This window comes from Coregonus clupeaformis, unplaced genomic scaffold (assembly GCF_020615455.1).
Source record: "Coregonus clupeaformis isolate EN_2021a unplaced genomic scaffold, ASM2061545v1 scaf0718, whole genome shotgun sequence".
NCBI classification, from domain to species: Eukaryota; Metazoa; Chordata; class Actinopteri; order Salmoniformes; family Salmonidae; genus Coregonus; species Coregonus clupeaformis.
Window position 1 is genome coordinate 1 of NW_025534173.1, and position 19,928 is coordinate 19,928.

At 42.9% G+C, this 19,928-nt stretch overlaps 2 pseudogenes; one reads left to right on the plus strand and one right to left on the minus strand.

Moving 5' to 3' along the window:
* Positions 1 to 1,835: 1,835 nt before the first annotated feature.
* LOC123485525 lies at positions 1,836 to 6,395 on the minus strand (annotated as a pseudogene).
* A 4,128-nt stretch (positions 6,396 to 10,523) lies between these two features.
* On the plus strand, positions 10,524 to 18,093 carry LOC123485524 (annotated as a pseudogene).
* Positions 18,094 to 19,928: the final 1,835 nt, after the last annotated feature.

Here is a 19,928-nt window from a genome sequence, read left to right on the forward strand (position 1 = left end):
ATGTGATCCTAAAATCATGTGAATCACTGGAATTAACACAGGTAGAGCGCCAATTAACGGTGTATGATTTGAAGGGTGATTGGTTATACAGAGGTAATTTAGAGTACAAGTGAGGTGACACATATCAAACAAGCCATTTTAGTTCACAATTTTATTTATTTTCACATGTAAGTTGGGGAGTAGGATTTAAATGAAACCGGTAATATACATAAAGTGAAGGTGGGAAGAACTTTCATAGGTACTAAGTGAGTGCAGGGAGATCTTTGGTATCATGAATCACTTGGCACAATGAGGCCTATGTGTAGGAACAGACAAATTATGGGACTAGTAAGAGTTAAATTTTTATTTGGCTTAATAAGACAATGTTAAAAGATGGCTGCAAAAGCTGCTCCTCGCAACAAAGTGAGACATTTTATAGAAAGCATATGATAAGTGAGCTTGGTTGAACACTGCCTACCAAGGAAACAATGTGAGGGGCCACTGCCTTGCCCAGGCTAGATAGAACACCCACTACATTCAACCGACACACGAAGCTGTGTCAACAGACCTTAGATACAATAGGACAAATGAGTTAAATGCTGGTATGACGAGCCGTGCTCAGCTGTTTGAACAAACAACCCATGAAAATGGTTCAGCAGAAGAGGCTCTCTTGACCTTACGATGTTCAGAACGCCCGGTTCAATACCATCTCTATTCTTTTCTGGTGACCAGGCCTTACAGAATAAGGAGCCATAATGCCTTCCCCGCCATCCACAGTCCTTTCCAGTCTACTGAACACAGACTGGGAAGGAGCTTAGGCCTAAATGATGGCCACTATCCCAACTACACTCACTGAATCAATGACTTGGCAAATCATTAACTTCCGGTTCGCACTGACCAAAAGGCAAGTGGGGTTGGGAACAGGTTGAGTTGAGGGCAAAAACAGTCATTAAGCAAATGTCCAGCTAAAAAAAGGATTACAAAGACACAGATTTTAGCAAATTGAAATGTAATATAGTAATAAAAAACAAATAAAGGAAGATAGAGAAATGGATAGAGTCATAGTGTAGAACATTAAAGGGGAAATAAGAAAGGGGAAATATGTGGGGAAGATATATATGATGTAGTCATACACAAAGGAGATGGTATTCCTGCAGCTTTTGGCAGGGTGGGTGATGCAACTGGCTGTTTGCGGTAGGGGGAAGCTGAACCTTGAAAGTCTGTTGGTGTTGAGGTACATTTGAGTGGGGTGTAATGGTCGTTTCTATAAAAGATCAAAGTGAATCTAGAAAGAGAATGCGCGGCCTGGCAGGGGGGGTTTGGTGAGAAAGGGAAAAGTGGTGAGATGTATGGGGATAACTGAATAGGATTTTGTGGTGTGGATAAAACTAAAGTCAAAGCACTGTGTGTCCACAACTGCTCCTCCTCTCTTCTTTATAACAAAAATAAACCTCTTCTTAATTCAACCCTAAAAGAGTGCATAACACAGTTTTAGACATTCAAAGTACAACAACATTACCTAATTAGTAATTAAACACTAATAAGGGATGAAATAGTGCCAATTAAAAAATACAATAAATTAGTGTAAAGACAGATGGATCATTAATTTCACTAGTATATAAAAAAAAGGGTAGACATTTTCTTCACACGGGTAATATGATCCTAGATCTGGGAAAAGCACTCAAATAGCATTAGAGTATTGAGTGCTGGTATAGATTAGTTTGGCCTAGATTATAAATGAATTAGATTATAGGGACAGGGGGACCTGATCCTAGATAAGCACTCACTCTGAGATTCTGTTTTTAATATGGCCCACGGATCTAACATCTACTTCTAGAGATACTTGGGCTACTCACCGTGGAAGCGGTGGCCGGGGCGTGCTGTCGTAGCTGAACAGGCTCTTGGATAGCGGCCCTTCTCCTCCTTCTCTTGGAGCGAGATCCTCTCCTCCATGGCCCTCAGTCCTTGGCCACCGAGGCCCCAGCGTGTACGGTCCAGCTCCACCACCTTGGCAAAGTCGGCCCGCGCCTCCGTCTCGCACACCGCCGCGTGGGCCTTGGCCCGCGAAGTAGGCCTTCACGTTGTCTGTGGGGATGGAGGTAAGAGGTGTCAATGGGAAAGAGGCCGTGTGTTCAAATGGTGTTACGTTTACTACACATTTAAGTTGAGCAGCTGGTAGTAAGCAACAAAAAAGCTCAAGATAACTTGTCATTCGCTTAGCAACAGGCCTGCTGTAGACAGACAAAACAGAACAGCAAAAGTAACAAATGTTTATTTTTAAAGGGATTGTCTTAAGTAATGATGAGTGCGGCAACAAATTACACATTCGCTTCAGAGCATAGCCTATTGTTATGTGAATTCCAGCATATTCACTTGATCCTAGGGCAGGGGCCACACCTGAATGTATTCAGTTTGTGACTCACCTCGTATTTGGAGATGATGGAGGAGCAGTGGTCCAGCACCTCGTGAGTACTGACCCCTGGATCAGCTGACACTGGCAGTAGTTCAGCATCAGGGGTGTGATCATGAGGTCCAGCTTGATCCAGCCCTCGTCGCCCGGACGCTCCTGATTGGAGGAGGGGCCAAGGATGAGGAGTTAGAAGACCAGCCACTTATTTAGTGGGGTCAAGACGTTCTATAGATAGGGAATGCATAGATCTCATTTGGACATGACATGCAGAATGGCTAGTTATCCTCAACTAAATGAAAAGCATGTGTCTGCAGTGCTCTAAATGTTACCCTATTAAATACAAATGCCAAAAAAGCAAGTCCCCAGGTTTGAAGTCATAAATGTTTACCTTCATCTGCAGGTTCTTTGGACAGGCAGATGGCATTGTAGTACTTCTCGGCAGCCTCCTTCACGTCGCCCTCTTGTACAGGGCGTTACCCTCCACGGGATCTGAGGCACCACCTCCAGCTTCTCCTCGTCCGTCATCGCCCAGATGTCCAGTCTGAACGTAGCACAGGAAAACCTGGGAGAGAGAGAGGCGTCAATCATATTATTCAATCAAAATGTATTTATGCAGTGAAATGACAGAGGCATGAGTGCTGCTTTGGTGATAAAAGGGTTAGAAAACATTTTGATGTAGTGCTTTTAACAAACACAGTTTTACAGTAACCAGGCCTAAAGCCCCAAAGAGCAAACAGGAGCACAGTGGCAAAGGAAAAACTATGTTGAGGACATAAACTTGTGAAAGGAAGGGTGCCATCCTCCTCTTGATGTCCTGGTAGAACTTCAGAGTTCATATAACCATCTAGGGCGAGACAGATATCCATTTACTTAGGAGCAAAGCACCTTCAGTGCATGGGACGCTAAGAAATAAGCAGTAGCACAGTGGCAAGGAAACCTGGATGGAAGAAACCTTGAGAGGAGCCAGACTCAGCACAGGGGTGATTGGACCCCCTAATGGAGAAGAGATAAGCCCCCCTCACCGCCATGAAGGGAGCTCCAGGGGTGAAGACTAGGGAGGCTGAGGGTTGGCCTGGAGCTGGTCCAAGCACAGTGGCCCAGGGAGTGGTGTGAGTGGATCTGAGCAGATGCCACAGCAGTGTCTCTGGCCCTCCAGGTCCTTCCCGGCACTGATGTTCCCTCAGGGACTGGGACACCAGCGGTACAAGGGATGTGTGCTGTGGGAGAGAGGGAGAAGGAAAGAGGATGGTTACATTACATTCACTTGGGACAAATTGAGGGATTGGTTGAAAGTATAATTAAGGCAGTTCTCTGAAGGGAAACAATTAACAAAAACATTGACAAACCCTGTCCAAATTCCATAACGATCAATGTTTTTTGCGCACACCAATTGTATGCGTGTGTGTGTACAGATGTAACGGTCTCTAATCCATCCAAGTCAACCTTGTTAAATTGGGCGACACCACCTTGACGTCACATGTGAAATCTGCCACCTCTCCTCCCTCATGGTGGCGATGACTTCGCTCCCACACGGCCAGCTTGAACTTCTTCCCAGGATGAGTTCCATGGGGCTTGCTCCGGCCCCCATGGTCCTGGAGTCATCTTAGCACTGTGCCATCACACAGGCTGGAGCGGTAGTGGAATATCACCTGTTGGAAAATTGGGGATAGAATGGAGAACTGGTATTACACAAGTGGATAAACATGTAATACACTGGAACAAAAATATAAAACGCAACATGTAAAGTGTTGGTCCCATGTTTCATGAGCTGATATAAAGATCCCAGAAATTGTCCATACGCACAAAACGATTTCTCTAAAAATGTTTATCACAAATTAGTTTACATCCCTGTTAGTGAGCATTTCTCCTTTGCCAAGATAATCCATCCAGTTGACAGGTGTGGCATATCAATACGTTGATTAAACAGCATGATCATTACACAGGTGCACCTTGTGCCTGGGTAGCAATGCTACAGATGTTTCAGTTTTTGAGTGAGCATGAAATTGGCATGCTGACTGCAGGAATGTCCACGGAGCTGTTGCCAGAGAATTTAATGTTAATTTCTCTACCATAAGCCGCCTCCAACGTCAGTTTTAGAGAATTTGGCAGGTACGGCCAACCGACCTCAACCGCAGAGACCACGGTAACCACGCCAGCCATGGACCTCCACATCTGGGTTCTTCACCTCAGGGATCGTCTGAGACCAGCCACCCGGACAGCTGATGAAACTGTGGGTTTGCACAACCAAATAATTTCTGCACAAATGTCAGAAACCGTCTCAGGGAAGCTGATCTGTGTGCTCGTAGTCCTCACCAAGGTCTTGATCGGACTGCAGTTCGGCTTCTGTGAACCCGACTTTAGTGGGCAAACGTCTCCAACCGAGTGCCCATTGGCACGCTTGGAGAAGGTGCTCTTCACGGATGAATACCAGTTTCAACTGGTACTGGGCAGATGGTAGACAGCGGTGCTTGTGCGTCGTGTGGGGCGGTTTGCTGATGTCAACGTTATGAACAGAGTGGCCCATGATGGCTGGTGGGGTTAGTGGTATGGGCAGGCACCAAGCTACGGACATCGAAACACAATTGCAAGGTTTTATCGATGGCAATTTGGAATACACAGAGATACCGAGGAGATCCTGAGGCCCATTGTCGTGGCCATTCATCCACCGCCATCACTTCATGTTTCAGCATGATAATGCACAGCCCCATGTAGCAAGGATCGTACAAAATTCTGGAAACTGAAAATGTCCCAGTTCTTCCATGACCTGCATACTCATCAGACATGTCACTCATTGAGCAAGTTTGGGATGTTCTGGATCAACGTGTATGACAGCGGGTTCCAGTTCCACCGCCAATATCCAGCAAACTTCACACAGCCATTGAAGAGGAGTGGCAACATTCCACAGGCCACAACCAACAGCCAGATCAACTATTTGCAAAGGAGATGTGTTGCGCTGCATGAGGCAAATGGTGGTTACACAGATATTGAATGGTTTTCTGATCCACCACCCCTACCTAATTTTTCTAAAGATATCTGTGACCAACATATGCATTTTCTGTATTCCCAGTCGTGAAATCCATAGATTAGGGCCAAATTAATTAATTTCAATTGACTGGATTTCCTTATATGAACTGTAACTCAGTAAATCTTTTTAAATTGTTGAATGTTGTGCAATTTATATTTGTGTTCAGTGAAATGCATTGTATTAATGAAACTGTGTTTTATCTGTTTTGTAACAGTACATTACATTTACGTCATTTAGGAGACGCTCTTATCCAGAGCGACTTACAAATTGGTGCATTCACCTTAAGTAAACGTTGTAGTGTCTACATTATCACTTCCCAGCAGGCTGAAATAGTATTATATACAAAAGTTGGACAATAAATGCTGATAGCGTGAGCTGGTAAAAGGTTTATTATGCATGTCTTTCACAAGATTGAAAGACTACAGCAAACGAAATTCGAGATTTTTATCAACAGGAAAAGAGGTACAAATTCACACTGGATTATCCAACAATACAGTTACAGTCATGCCGACTATCCAATTAAAACCTAGTACTAATAAGCGTTACAAGCTGACGGACATCCGCACCGGCCAATAAGAGACGAAAATCAATGAAAACATGTCTATCCGTTAAAAGTCCCGCCCTCTTACAGTCTCGCCAAGAAAATTATCGTTTTTGCTCCAAATTACTGATGGCTGATAATTTCTGTCAATAACAATTCTGGTAGACAGAGTTATGTTTAACTAAAAATAAGGTAATGTGCATCACTGCTTTGAACATGTCAAACCTCGATAATTACGCTCCACGCTAACGTTAGCTAATAATGCTAACCAGTTTAGCTAGAAATATGCATAGCAAAACTACTCTTTGACCGTGGATTAAATTCAGTATTTTATAACTCACCTTGGTTCCATCAGGAAACGTTGACAGGTCTCCTTTGCCAGGACTGACCCACTTTTCCTGAATGCCTTCTGCGAGGAGCTTGGTAGCCAGTTCCTCCATCCTTGTTTCTCCGAGTGTCAAAAAGGAGCCGATTGCCTATCTTCGGGGAGAGCTCGGGAGAATTCGACACTTCAATTGACGTCACTGCTGACGCCTAGGGATTTCGGCAAAGTCTTGTGATTAGATTACATTTACATTACATTTTACATTTACGTCATTTAGCAGACGCTCTTATCCAGAGCGACTTACAGTTAGTGAGTGCATACATTATTTGAATTTTTTTCATACTGGCCCCCACAACCCTGGCGTTGCAAACGTCATGCTCTACCTAACTGAGCTTACATCCCTGCCGGCCATTCCCTCCCCTACCCTGGACGACGCTGGGCCAATTGTGCGCCGCCCCATGGGTCTCCCGGTCGCGCCGGCTACGACAGAGCCTCTACCAGTTGAATGTGATTGTACATTGATTATTTTTCACCACTCTTCTCTAGCACATTTGATGTGGTTAAGTTTTCCTACATACTAACATAATGCTTTTCAAAGCTTATTGTAGCCAAAACATTGCATATAGGCTACTCTTGCACTCAGATTTGATGATCTATACATAAGCGCAAATACTCATCATCCCATTAATTAAAATATTGGAGTATGTGGCCCCCCACCAAACACATCTGAGAGAAATACCTAATACTTGATCGATAAGTTGGCACCGACAGCAGTCCTGAAATTCCCATATTGTTTGCATTGCATTACTGCAACACCAGCGCTACTAACAAACACTGACTCATTGAGACCTTTTAAAAGTAATATACAACAAAAAAAAACAGGTTTATTTTAGTTTCACAGTCGTTATTTACTCATGAGACATGACAAACACAGGCAGGCAAATCAGACTCCTTCTCCTCCATACAGGATGTGTGCAGGAAGCTTATCGGGGCAATCAAAGTGGTTGAGTTCGTAGTAGTGGTCAGTATAAAGACAGGGTAAAAGGGTTTTACAAAATAAGAAAAAACGTCCATGGGACAATATCTTTCTGTTACATAATTGAAAAAGTATTATTCTGGAAATTGGACCAAAAAAAAAGGAGGTGTAGTGCAATGGGTCATTTTTTCAAAATAGGCAAGTAGAAGAACTTGAAGCCTCTTCTTCCCGAACCGCACAGCTGATGTAAATCACATGGTAAACTGAGGGAAATGGAGAGAAAACAATTAATGCACACTGTTTTAATCATTTCTATAGTAAACCTCCTATGAAGCCATAGTAATGCAAATGTTGCACATGTTGTAAACTGTGACGCTTTTGTAATGCCTGTGTGTCATTTTATCTGCAGATTACTTGTATCCAACATCCACAGTGATAAGTCTGTGACAGTGGGGACTTCTACAGACCATTACAGGACTGTTTAAGTTTACATTCCAGACGTTATGATTAAAAAGAGCAGGAGGAAAGGTGAAAGATCGGTGTGAAACATGAAATACATTGACAATACAACCAAGTTGCAATAAAGAGACACTATATACCCCCAGGAATGAAGAGAGAATAAATCCAGGGATGAAGAAAAGTGGCACTTGAGACACCTGTGGAAAAGGTCAAAGATCACCTTGTCGAAAGCCCATAGTAAAGACTACCAACAATCAAGAAATGTGACAACACACCCCAGCGTTCACCGAATCGCTTACCTGCTTCCGGATTCAATTGTATTGACACACCAGTGAAAATGAGAGCTGAGAGAAAGAAAAATGGAAATTTAAAAAAACATGGCAATATCTCAAGATAACTAACAAGAGAATGAGAACACAGAGGAAAGTCCAGTGCCATGAATATATTACAATGGGTGGTAAAAACAAGACATACCTATAAAATATAACAGCTGTACACAAACCAAAATGTTAGACTGCAGTGCAGTGACAGCAGTGTTCCCCAGCCCATCACTGGGCTGTGCACATTCTTTTTCTAGCCTAGAATAACACACATCCATTCAATGTATCAGCAAGCCTTTGGTTAGTTGAATCTAGTGTGTTAGTGCTGGGCTGGTACAAAAATGATGACACCTTGGTTCCCCTAGGAATGTATTGGTGAAAAACACCGTGGACGAGAATCATGGGAGAAGTGTCTTTTCTTTCAGCAGAGATGGTGTGACTTACCGACTCCAGTGACGAGGAGAAGGAATGAAGCGAGGACCACTCTTCCTGTTCTTCTTCACCAGAGGGTGAGACGTCCACCTGAGGAAAACATCAGGGTTTTCGTCAATCGTTGTGGGTGATTGAGGTAGTGTGTGTGAGTACATCCTTGATCTTTTTGCAATATTGTGGGCATGGTTCAGTGTAAATGCATTCTTATGACTGTTTGTACAGTGGGGAGAACAAGTATTTGATACACTGCCGATTTTGCAGGTTTTCCTACTTAGCACATAGCAGTGTAGCACTCATAAAGCAGGTGCTTGTCTGCTACGTGAGCTAAAGGACTGGAGACTCATTAACACTGCACATGAATCAGGAGCAAATAACTACTCTGTCTGGCTTAACTCTTCTTTCACCCACTGCAAGGCCAACAGTATGGCCATCAGCTCCGCCATATACAGTGGGGAGAACAAGTATTTGATACACTGCCGATTTTGCAGGTTTTCCTACTTACAAAGCAGTAGAGGTCTGTAATTTTTTATCATAGGTACACTTCAACTGTGAGAGACGGAATCTAAAACAAATCCAGAAAATCACATTGTATGATTTTTGAAGTAATTAATTTGCATTTTATTGCGATGACATAAGTATTTGATCACCTACCAACCAGTAAGAATTCCGGCTCTCACAGACCTGTTAGTTTTTCTTTAAGAAGCCCTCCTGTTCTACACTCATTACCTGTATTAACTGCACCTGTTTGAACTCGACCTGTATAAAAAGACACCTGTCCACACACTCAATCAAACAGACTCCAACCTCTCCACAATGGCCAAGACCAGAGAGAGCTGTGTAAGGACATCAGGGATAAAATTGTAGACCTGCACAAGGCTGGGATGGGCTACAGGACAATAGGCAAGCAGCTTGGTGAGAAGGCAACACATTGTTGGCACAATTATTAGAAAATGGAAGAAGTTTAAGATGACGGTCAATCACCCTCGGTCTGGGGCTCCATGCAAGATCTCACCTCGTGGGGCATCAATGATCATGAGGAAGGTGAGGGATCAGCCCAGAACTACATGGCGGACCTGGTCAATGACCTGAAGAGAGCTGGGACCACAATCGCAAAGAAAAACCATTAGTAACACACTGACGCCAACATGGACAGTTAAAAAATCCACACGCAATGTCCTGTTCACAAAGATGTCCAGGCCCTTTGTCTGGAAGTTTGCCAATGACCATCTGGAAGGATCTGAGGGAGGAATGGGAGAAGTCATGTGGTCTGATGAGACAAAAAGAGAGGGCGGTCTAAACTCCACACGTGTTTGGAGGAAGAAGAAGGATGAGAGCACCCCAAAGAACACCATCCAAACCGTGGCGCTGATGGAGGCGGTGGAAACATCATTCTTTGGGGGATGCTTTTCTGCAAAGGGGACAGCGCCACTGCACCTTATTGAGGGGAGGGGATGGATGGATAAAGCCATGTATCCGGGATCTCAACAAATCTCTCCTTCCCTCGGTATTGAAGATAGTCGTGGCTGGGTCTTCCAGCATGACACCCACCAAACACACAGCCAGGGTACGAAGAGTGGCTCCCAGAAGAGGCATCTCAAGGTCCTGGTGGCCGAAACAGTCCTTAGACCTGAACCGAATTAGAAAATATTTGGAGGAGCTGAAAGTCCGATTGACCTTACATGGCCCAACCTGAAGGATCTGGAGAAGGTCTAGTGGAGGGTGGGCCAAAATCCCTGCTGCAGTGTGTGTGTACAAACCTGGTCAAGACCTACAGGAAACATTATATGATCTCTGTAATTGCAAACAAAGGTTTCTGAACACCAAATATTGCGTTCTGCTTTTTGATGTATCAAATACTTATGTCATGCAAAAATGCAAATTAATTACTTAAGAAATCATACAATGTGATTTTCCGTCTCTCACCCAGTTGAAGTGTACCTATGATAAGAAATGACCTCTACATGCTTATGGAGTGGAAAACCTGCAAAATCGGCATGATGTATTTCAAATACTTATTCTCCCCACTGTATGTGGTGTGTGGTTAATTACCCGCGGCATGGAGAGCTGGGTGACAGAAACTCCAAGGTCTGAAAGACCACTGGGAGCTGCAGAAGAGTTGCAGGATCGCTGAAAAATAAATTGATAAATAATACATTTTTATGATATCATAAATTAGGAAAACAAGAAACACAGATTGAGATTTGAGGGTGCCATTCTCATCTAAGAGACACAGATGCAATCACAACAAGCCAATGAAGACAAACCTGATTTTGAAAAAGAGAGAAAGAGGGTTCAACTGCTGCCTAAGACGTCTTCATCGGATTCTTAAAGCGGAGCAGAGAGAAAGAGGAAAAATCGTGGGGTCATCACCACACAACTTACACTGATATCGCTGTTGTGTGTGGTAGCGTCTGATACTGTCTGTGTGTGTGTGTGTGTGTGTGTGTGTGATGGGGCATCAACCTGGTACTTCCAGACTGCTGCTGTGGTCGGGGGAGCCAGCCACAGTGGAGAGCCGGGTGTCTGGGGGTTTGGCGAAACACAGGGTACCGAAGTCATCTCTCCCCCTCTCTGTCTTTCTCTCTGCCCTTCCATCCTTCCTTCTTCCATCGGACACCCCTTCCTCCTCTCCCTTAGCACAAAATGCGTCATCGATGCTGGAACTGCGTTGCCATAGCTGGCGGTTGCCAGTACTCTCCCAAGACCTTGCCACTGCTTTGGTTGATAATAACACTGTGGGTTGAGGGGGAATTCAGCAATGAGTCGAATCAAATGTACGAAAAGCAGATTTTCTACCAAAGGGCCATATGTGATTGTCAACATAGGGCTCTGATCTACACTAAACTACTAGCTGTGGGTTAAGAGGCGTCGTCTTGTAGAAAGTTCGAAATGAACAAATACAGACTTTGGATTAATGATGAACCACACATGAAGTTTTGAGCTGCAGTCGTTACAAAGAAAATTCTGCAGATAATAGATTACTTTGTATTTGTAACAGTCATCTGAATTAAACAGATCTTGCGTGAAATCTTTGATAAACCAATTGTACAACTCCGATCTCCACTGATAAGGACTCTAACCCCGCGATTTGCAAACACGTATTTTTGTAGATAAGACAAAGCCACGTTACAGAAGCATACTAGTATCGCGGTTGAAAAACGTTACTAACTGAGAAATAACATAACGTAAAGAAAGAACGTTTGGTAACTAATAAACACAAGTGCGTTTCGACGTCTTTAACGTACATTACAATCTGAAGCTCTTTGTTAATTAGTTGGAAACTAAAAGCAACTTTTAATAGCTACTTATGACTTGTCATGTCATGTTGTTTGGTTGCACTGCTCCACGCCTAACGGCTTCAGCAAATTAGGAATAAACTTACTCTCTTTCAGGCGATTTTACTTCCAGCTTCACGTTTGCCTGTGCCTGTTCCGTAGTTTCATTGTTTAATGTAAGCTTTTTGTTTGCAATATGGCAACAAATCACTTCATACCGACTGCAAAAACCCCAAAACTTTAGACTTTGCTTTTGCATCCGGTTCCCGGATTCGAATACGCCCAAATGAAAAGGGCTCATACCAATCGATCGCTGCTTTACAATGTCGATTTAATACAGTACTTGGGGCAAAAAAGTATTATCCACAAAACATGGTAATTTTCATTTCATTCGTCCATGTTATGTTTTATAGCATAAACAGCAAGCGCATACGGACATATTATATTGATACATATTTGTAAAAAGTTTTGACTTATCAATGCTAAGCAAGAACAAAACAAAAAGAGAGACTTTAAATCAAAATAGTACTGAACAAAAATATAAATGCAACATGCAACATGCAAACAAAGTTACAGTTCACATAAGGAAATAAATAAATTGAAATAAAGTTTAAATTAGGCCCTCTGTAGATTTACATGACTGGGAATCCAGATATGAACATAGGTAGGGGCGTGGAAAATATGAGGTGATGGTGCAAGATGAGTGGCACGACAATAAGCCCGCAGATCTTGTCGCGGTTTCTCGGTGCATTCAAATTAACACAGAGAAAATGAATTAAATGTTCGTTGTCCGTAACTTTATGCCTGCCGGCACGATAACGACCCACCACATGGGGCACTCTATTCACAACGTTAACATCAGCAATAAACCGCTGATGCATACACGTGGTCTGTGGTTGTGAGGCTAAAGTTGGACGTGTTTACAAATTCTCTAAAATCACATTGGAGTTGGCTTAGGGTAGATAAATTAATTTTTTTAATGAACAGAGTGCCCCATAGTCGGTGGGGTTAGGAATGGGCAGTGGCATAAGCATAATTTGAATGCACAGAGATACGTGACAAGATCCTGAGGCCCATTGGCCGGTGCCATTCATCCGCCGCCATCACCACAGTTTCAGCATGATATTGCAGGCTCCATGTCACAAGGATCTGTGCAAAATTCCTGGAAGCTAAAAATGTCATTTCAAGAGTAACTAACTAGTTCTTCCATGAGCCTTACTCAACAGACATGCCACCCATTTGAGCATGTTTGGGATGATCTGGATAGACAAGTTTTGAGGGAGTGTGCAATTGGCATTCTGACTACAGAAAATGTCCACAGAGCTGTTGCCAGATAACATTAATTGTAATTTCTCTGAAAACTTCTCCCTCAAAAAAAACTGCTCCCTCAAAACTTGAGAAATATTTGGCATTGTGTTGTGTGACAAAATCACATTTTAGAGTGTCCTTTGATTGTTCCCGCACAAGGTGACCTGTGTAATAATCTGCTGTTTAATCAACTTCTTGATATGCCACGCCCTGTTCGGTGGATGGATTATCTTGGCAAAGGAGAAATGCTCACTAACAGGGACATAAACAAATTTGTGCAACATTTGAGAGAAATAAGCTTTTTGTGCATATGGAACATTTCATTTTCTTTTATTTCAGCTCATGAAACATGGGGGTAACTAACACTTTACGCGTTGCGTTTATATATTTGTTCAGTGTGTATGGGAGCTTTTGGCAAATAACATGTGATTTTGGTAAATCAGCCCGTACAAAGTGCAAACACACAAGACCACTAATCAAACAATAAACAGATAAGTCATTGGTTTGGTGAGAGTAGGAAGGACACCACATATTGAATACAAGCAGTAGATGAACACTTGCGTAGGACGTGAACCCCTTTTTTCCAGTAGAGAATATATATATCATCATCCTTCTTAGACTATTTCTGACTGTAATATTTGCAATTGACCTGCAGTGTGAGTAAACATTTTAGATGCCTTTCTACAAAGATCAATGACTCAATCATGATAGGCCTACTGTCATAAAGATATCATGGTTTAAGTTTACTCTAGAAATAATATTTCAGATATTTTTTTGTCTATGTTATTTATAACTGCAAATGCCATTCCCAATACTTTGCTTGTTGCACTGAGATATAGGGCATGAGTGAATGACCAATCGGATTAGGAAAGAATTCATGAATATGTGCCAAACTAGTCTTGCTTTTTGTGTTCTATTGATTTTTGATTCCCCTGCCCCTTTGCCCGCTTGTCCCTCCATCCTTGCCTGCCTCTTCTCTCCCCCTCTACTTCTTCATCTTCCCTAGATGGGGATTTCAGTCCCTATCGTGTGTCTCCCTCCTGCTCGTCTTTGAGGTAAAACACAAAGCACCAGTTTCTGGAGAAAGATAAAAAAAACATCCTGGACTGAAAAGCATGCTAAATGGAGAATCTCTGTTGAAAATGCTTTCCAATCTGGAGTCCGTTGCCTGTATTGACATAGAGCAGGATTGATGTTCGGCTTTAGCTTTTAGATCGCAATAGATATGATACTATGGACAGACGCAGGGCAGACCTGACGCTAGTTCCGCACTCCTACTCTCAAGACCTTTTTTTGAATACGGGCCCAGGAGTGTAGGCGTAAATCTGGTTCTGGGAAACAGGCCCATTTTGTATTGTAATATTAAACCTTTTAGGACAAATGCTAATGTGCATTTTCTGAGAAACCTCATGTACCTTGCGCCTCCACCTTCTTGTTTGGTTGTCCCATCTCTGTCTCTCTATCAGCTTTTCTCTTCCTCCGTTGGGGTCACCGCATAGTGTACCTGGCTCCACCCTGGTCTTCCCATGTCTCCCTGGCCAAAATCAGCAAAGCTTTGCTGGGGCTAAGATCACCTGGAAATGCAAGGACTCCCTGGTTTCCAGACTACCCAGAATCCTCAAAGCAACTCAAGCTCTCCCCAGGATGGCTTCTTTCTGGAAATCTCTCCTGTCAGTGTAGCCAACGAGGGGGAATAGATGAATTTTGATGCAGATGAATAATATTGAGTGGCAAAAGTTTGCAGTCAGGTTGATGGGTTAGGACATACTGCCACCTCTATTTTTATGCACAACTGCCTGACGTGATGTTGACCTTTCTTATAATAGACACTCCACTTCTGGTTTTTCACTACTTGTAACATATTGTTTTTAGAATCAAGGTTACAAGTTAAAACTCAGTCTTTCTGGGTTCACTTTTCATTATTCATTACAGAGTCCTACATTTTAATCGTAGTAATTCATCTTGAGAGTCTATGTCAAGGAAGAAATAGGACGACAACTTGAGTAGTAGGTTTAGATCACAATGAATAAGGCATTCAGTCGATTTATACACTTTACTCCAATTCACTGTATTCATAGATTGTAATTGTTAAAAACTGGTGAAATATAGAGCCAACTTTTTTATGAGTTTAGCAAACTCTGCAGGTCAGCAAACATTGCATACATTTTGAGTTGGAACCAGAAGTCAATTCTACTGTTGTGCTGTCTTTGTGTTCCATCTTGGTCTATGTCCCTCCAGTGTCCAGCAGCTACATTCTCAAGGTAATCGAAGGGTCCACTGTGAATTTACCTTGTGAACGCCCACCATCCAGCAAAGACCAGGTCCATTGGTACAGATATGATAAAGGAATGATGAACGACACGCGGAAGCAGTTGAATCACGCAGAGACTGGAGAAATGGTGAATGGTGACAGACTAGAATGGCTTTTTGGCCCCTTTGAAACAGATATGTCAATCACACTTAATGGGGTCAAAATGGGATGCCGGCATGTACTATTTTGACACAGCTGAGGAAGGGCAGAGACAATAACCTTTAATACAGGTGGGCTAATTTGTGGGAGCCGTTTAGCTACTCTTCTTCTTCTTCTTCTTCTTCTTCTTCTTCTTCTTCTTCTTCGTCTTCTTCTTCTTCTTCATCTTCTACTACAACTTTTGCCTATATAAACATTTGTTAAATTGGTGTGGTCGCCAAATTTAACACATCAATTAATTTCAAATAGCCATAATGCCCAAATGTTACACTCTCACCTGCAATGTTCCAAGACACTGTTATTCTCTTGGTTGTTTAAATTATCATCTTCATTCACCATTTCTTTTAGCTGCGCCCACCGTTCTTCCTCCTCCTGCGTTGGGTTCATGACCGTGGGGCCATTGGCCAGGATGAGACCAGCTTGGGTGCAGTGGGAGGCCATGCTAGGAGAATCCCTCAATGAGTTCTCCATGAAGCTTTATGCCCACCTCAGCCAATCGCAGCCACGGAAAACCTGCTCTTCTCTCCAATCAGCATCAGCGGGTGTTAACCCACCTATTGCTAGGTAAGAAAGAGAGAGGGTGGGGTTTCTTTTAAGGGAACATTGGGAGGGGGTTGTCCAAGTGCACTCATGCTCTAGACCTCCGTTTTTTACAATAAAGCAACATTCTTGATATAAGCTCTTACTGGTGAATGCTTGGCGCATTGTGATAGTAAAATACATACTGTATATCCTTCCTCTCTCTCTCTCTCTCATTAGGTGCTGCGTGGCAAGACAGGAGAGATATGGAAATGGCTCTGTCTGTCTCATGACTTCTTTCGTTCATTCCGAGATGAAGAAACTGAAGCTGAAACTTCAGGACACACTGAAGATGGCCTCCAGATCTACTACAACTTGTACTACCAGAGCACAATTAATGCTCATGATAATTATAACTTATTCTCAGCTATTTCTCGATGCCGTGTATATTGTCAGTTTAATCAGAGTTCGCCATCACCACTTAACTCTCTGCCTGTCTGTATGTCTGTCTGTCTGTCCACCTCTCTGTCTGTCTGTCTGTCTGTCTGTGAGGGTTGTCTGTCTGTATGTCTGTCTGTCTGTCTGTCCACCTCTCTGTCATTCCCTCTCTCTCCCCCTCAGACATGATGTTGAGTGAGTCCTTTACCAACCAATCCATGCAGTTCTGCGGTTGGATCCAGCCAAATTGATATGCTTGTTGGGTAGGCGTGAAATGATCAACAGTTGGGTGGCAAAGCAGACAAATAATAAAATCAAAGAGCTGGTCAACTCTGTTTCACTTAGAGCCGAACTGGTACTCCTCAATGCTGTGTATTTCAATGAATATTATCCTGTGTGTGTGTGTGTGTGTGTGTGTGTGTTGTGATCAAAATAGCTCTTGGACAGCACCGATGCTCTATCTATCTGATAGGATAGTCTATCTTAAGCGGATGTGGAGTTTGTGGATTTTTAAAAAATATCTGTTTCAGGTCAATGGAAGGTGGGGTGATGCAAGCTCCAAAAGTTTCCATTGTGAAACTGAATGGCGATACTGTGAAGGTACCTGTCCTTTACAGTGCCAAATACAAATTAGCTCTACCAATATAATACAAATCAATGAAGGCACAGGTAACCATTTTGATTACACACACCCACACCTACATGCAGATACACTATAAGCATTCCACACACACAATGCATAACATCCTGACCTTGTCTATCACCCATAGGTGGCGATGTTCCCTCTCTCTTGGTAGTAGCCTGTTCATCCTGCTCCCGCCCACTGCCAAGCTCTCTGACCTGCAATTGGTGGAGGGAAGATGACGGACAAGGCAGTGAGACAGATGGTAGAGCAGATGCATCAGGTGTCTCCCCAGGCCACGAGGTCTCTGCCCAAAATCACACTGGACGTCCGGACGGGTCAGAACACCTGCTCAGGAAGATAGGTCTGTCTGTATGCATGTCTGTGTCTATCTGTCTGTCTTTTAGCTTACCTGCTGCCTGACTGTTAGAATTATAAGACTGTGCATTTTGTTGTAGCCACATGATTCAACTAATCACCAAGCCCTTGATTGGTTGAACCAGATGTTTGTGCTTGGCTACAACACAAATGTGCACACATCCAGAAAGCAGAATGGATTTCCCCAGGTCGTTCTAAGTCAACCCTAAACCAACAAAACAAATTCCAATCAGTTCTTGATTTGCCTCTCCCCTCACTTCTCTTCCTCCCTTTCTTCTATCTCCCTCTACCTTCTATGTTTCCTTCTACCCTCTTCGCTCTCCTTCTCCTGCTCCTTTCTCTTACTCCCCCACCTCACTTTCTTCCCTTAGGTTTGTTGGAGCTGTTCGGTGGCGCCAACCTGTGGCCTCTATCCCGACAAAGAGTTGCTCCTGGTGGGCGCCCGCCACCGGGCCTTCCTCTCCCTGACGGAGCAAGGTGTAGAGGCTGGGTGACCCACTCTCTCTCTTTCTTCCGCTCCTTCTCTTCCTTCTCAGCCCTCAGGCCCTTTCTGATGATACTGTGGAGGCGACCAGGCCAATGCCCCACTGTTCAAGTAGCGGTATTAACCCATTGAGAGGAGGAGGAAGAGAGGAGAAGAAAGAGTAGTATGCATATAGAAAAAGCCATGTTTGCAAAGGAAAGGATATTTGCAATAGTATTAGCAGCATTACTTACATTGAAAGTTATTTTGCTTTTTGATGATACTGTTATGCGCAATAATATAATATAAATCGATATGAATAATTATAATGACATGTTCATTGTAAGTTCATAGAATGACTATGAAAGTGTGTTTTAAAATAAATGCTTGAAGGGGGCTTACTATAGGTTTTCACAAAATGCACATGACTTTTAACAAAAGAATAAAAGGTTAGCCTCCACATGTTTTTTGGACAAATGTGCCATTTAAATCTTGTAACATCACTTTATTCTGTCCAACAACGTACACAGTAAGCCACTGAAACAGGTTCAGTTTATTTTTGAAGTAGTTCCACAAACTCACCTCAGGATGCCCAATCACACCGTATGTTCCACATAGAAATGAACAGTACATCAGTGAGTACACAGGGATGCTGTAACAATAGTCCCCCCCTCCACCCATTCTCCCCATTCCCTTGTTGTCATTAAAGGAAGACAATGTCAATATCTATGACGATAAAGGTTTTAAAGCAACAGCTGACCGAGTAAAGCATAACATTTAGCAAGTTACCCTGAATTATCCTTCTTCTTTTTATTTTTTTTACAAACAATAAATTACAAACCAACAGTACACAGCGGCCGATGATAGCTGTAACAGATTTGATCCGATGATACCATATCAATGATATCAACCATAAAGAAATTGGCATTGATCCATGTTAGTTACAATGTTAGTTACATATGCATATATATATGACAATCTTTACACATGCAATTCTTTATTAGAATGTTAAGATGCATGTTTTTTTGTCACATGATGAACAAAGTCATGTTCGCTTGACTGCGACAACATACCAAAGTAAAGGCAGAGAATCTGAGTGAAAATAAACCATCAGATCACCTGGACGAATAAATATCTCCTGTGTTAGTCCAAGCCTGGCTTCCCATGATAAGCGAAAGAATATCCCAGAGAGGGAAGTACATACATACTCAGTAACTTGTGGAATAGACACCGGCTGGAATGCGGTTTAAGCAATCAGCATTCAGGATTAGAACCACCTGTTGTATACATACTCAGTATTACATACAAAAAAACCCATGAATGCATCTTTGACAACACATCACATAGTGACATTGAGGAATGTTTATCATTGTTTATCAAATTTACTGTTGTTGCTGCGTGTGGAGGCTGTCTTGTCGTCATTGGTGTGCATAGAAAAGAACAGATTCCGCCCTCTCCACTCCACCACCATCTTTGTCAAGTCACTCGGCGTGTGTTCTTGGTGACGCCCGAAAGATGAGACTAACTGAACTTCTCTCTGGGCCGTCTCAGAGTTCAGTCCCTAGCTTCTGACCCCGATCCATGATCCGTGTCACAGTACCCCCTACATTTGATCTCTAGCCCTTGCAGGAATCGCCTTTGTTTTTTTGCTATCCATGATGGCGCCTTCATTCACACCTTTGTCCAAGTACAGAATTACAAACACAGAGATCCCAGACAACAATTAGAAAGTAAGAAAAACTCCAGGAGACTGTTGACTGACTGAGATGTCTAATTGACACTACAGGGCGACCCAAACCATACTGTGGCCTGGATATTTTCTTTTTCACATTGTCCTTTTTTTAGTTACAGCAACTACAGTAGATGAGTTATGAGGCCAGTGCAGTACAGCTTGGCTTGACATGGCTGTGTTTGGCTCAGTAGTGTGAAAAGGGTAATAGTGTGTGCTTTAGTGGACCAAGCGTTGGAACTATAAGGTGTCCAAACTG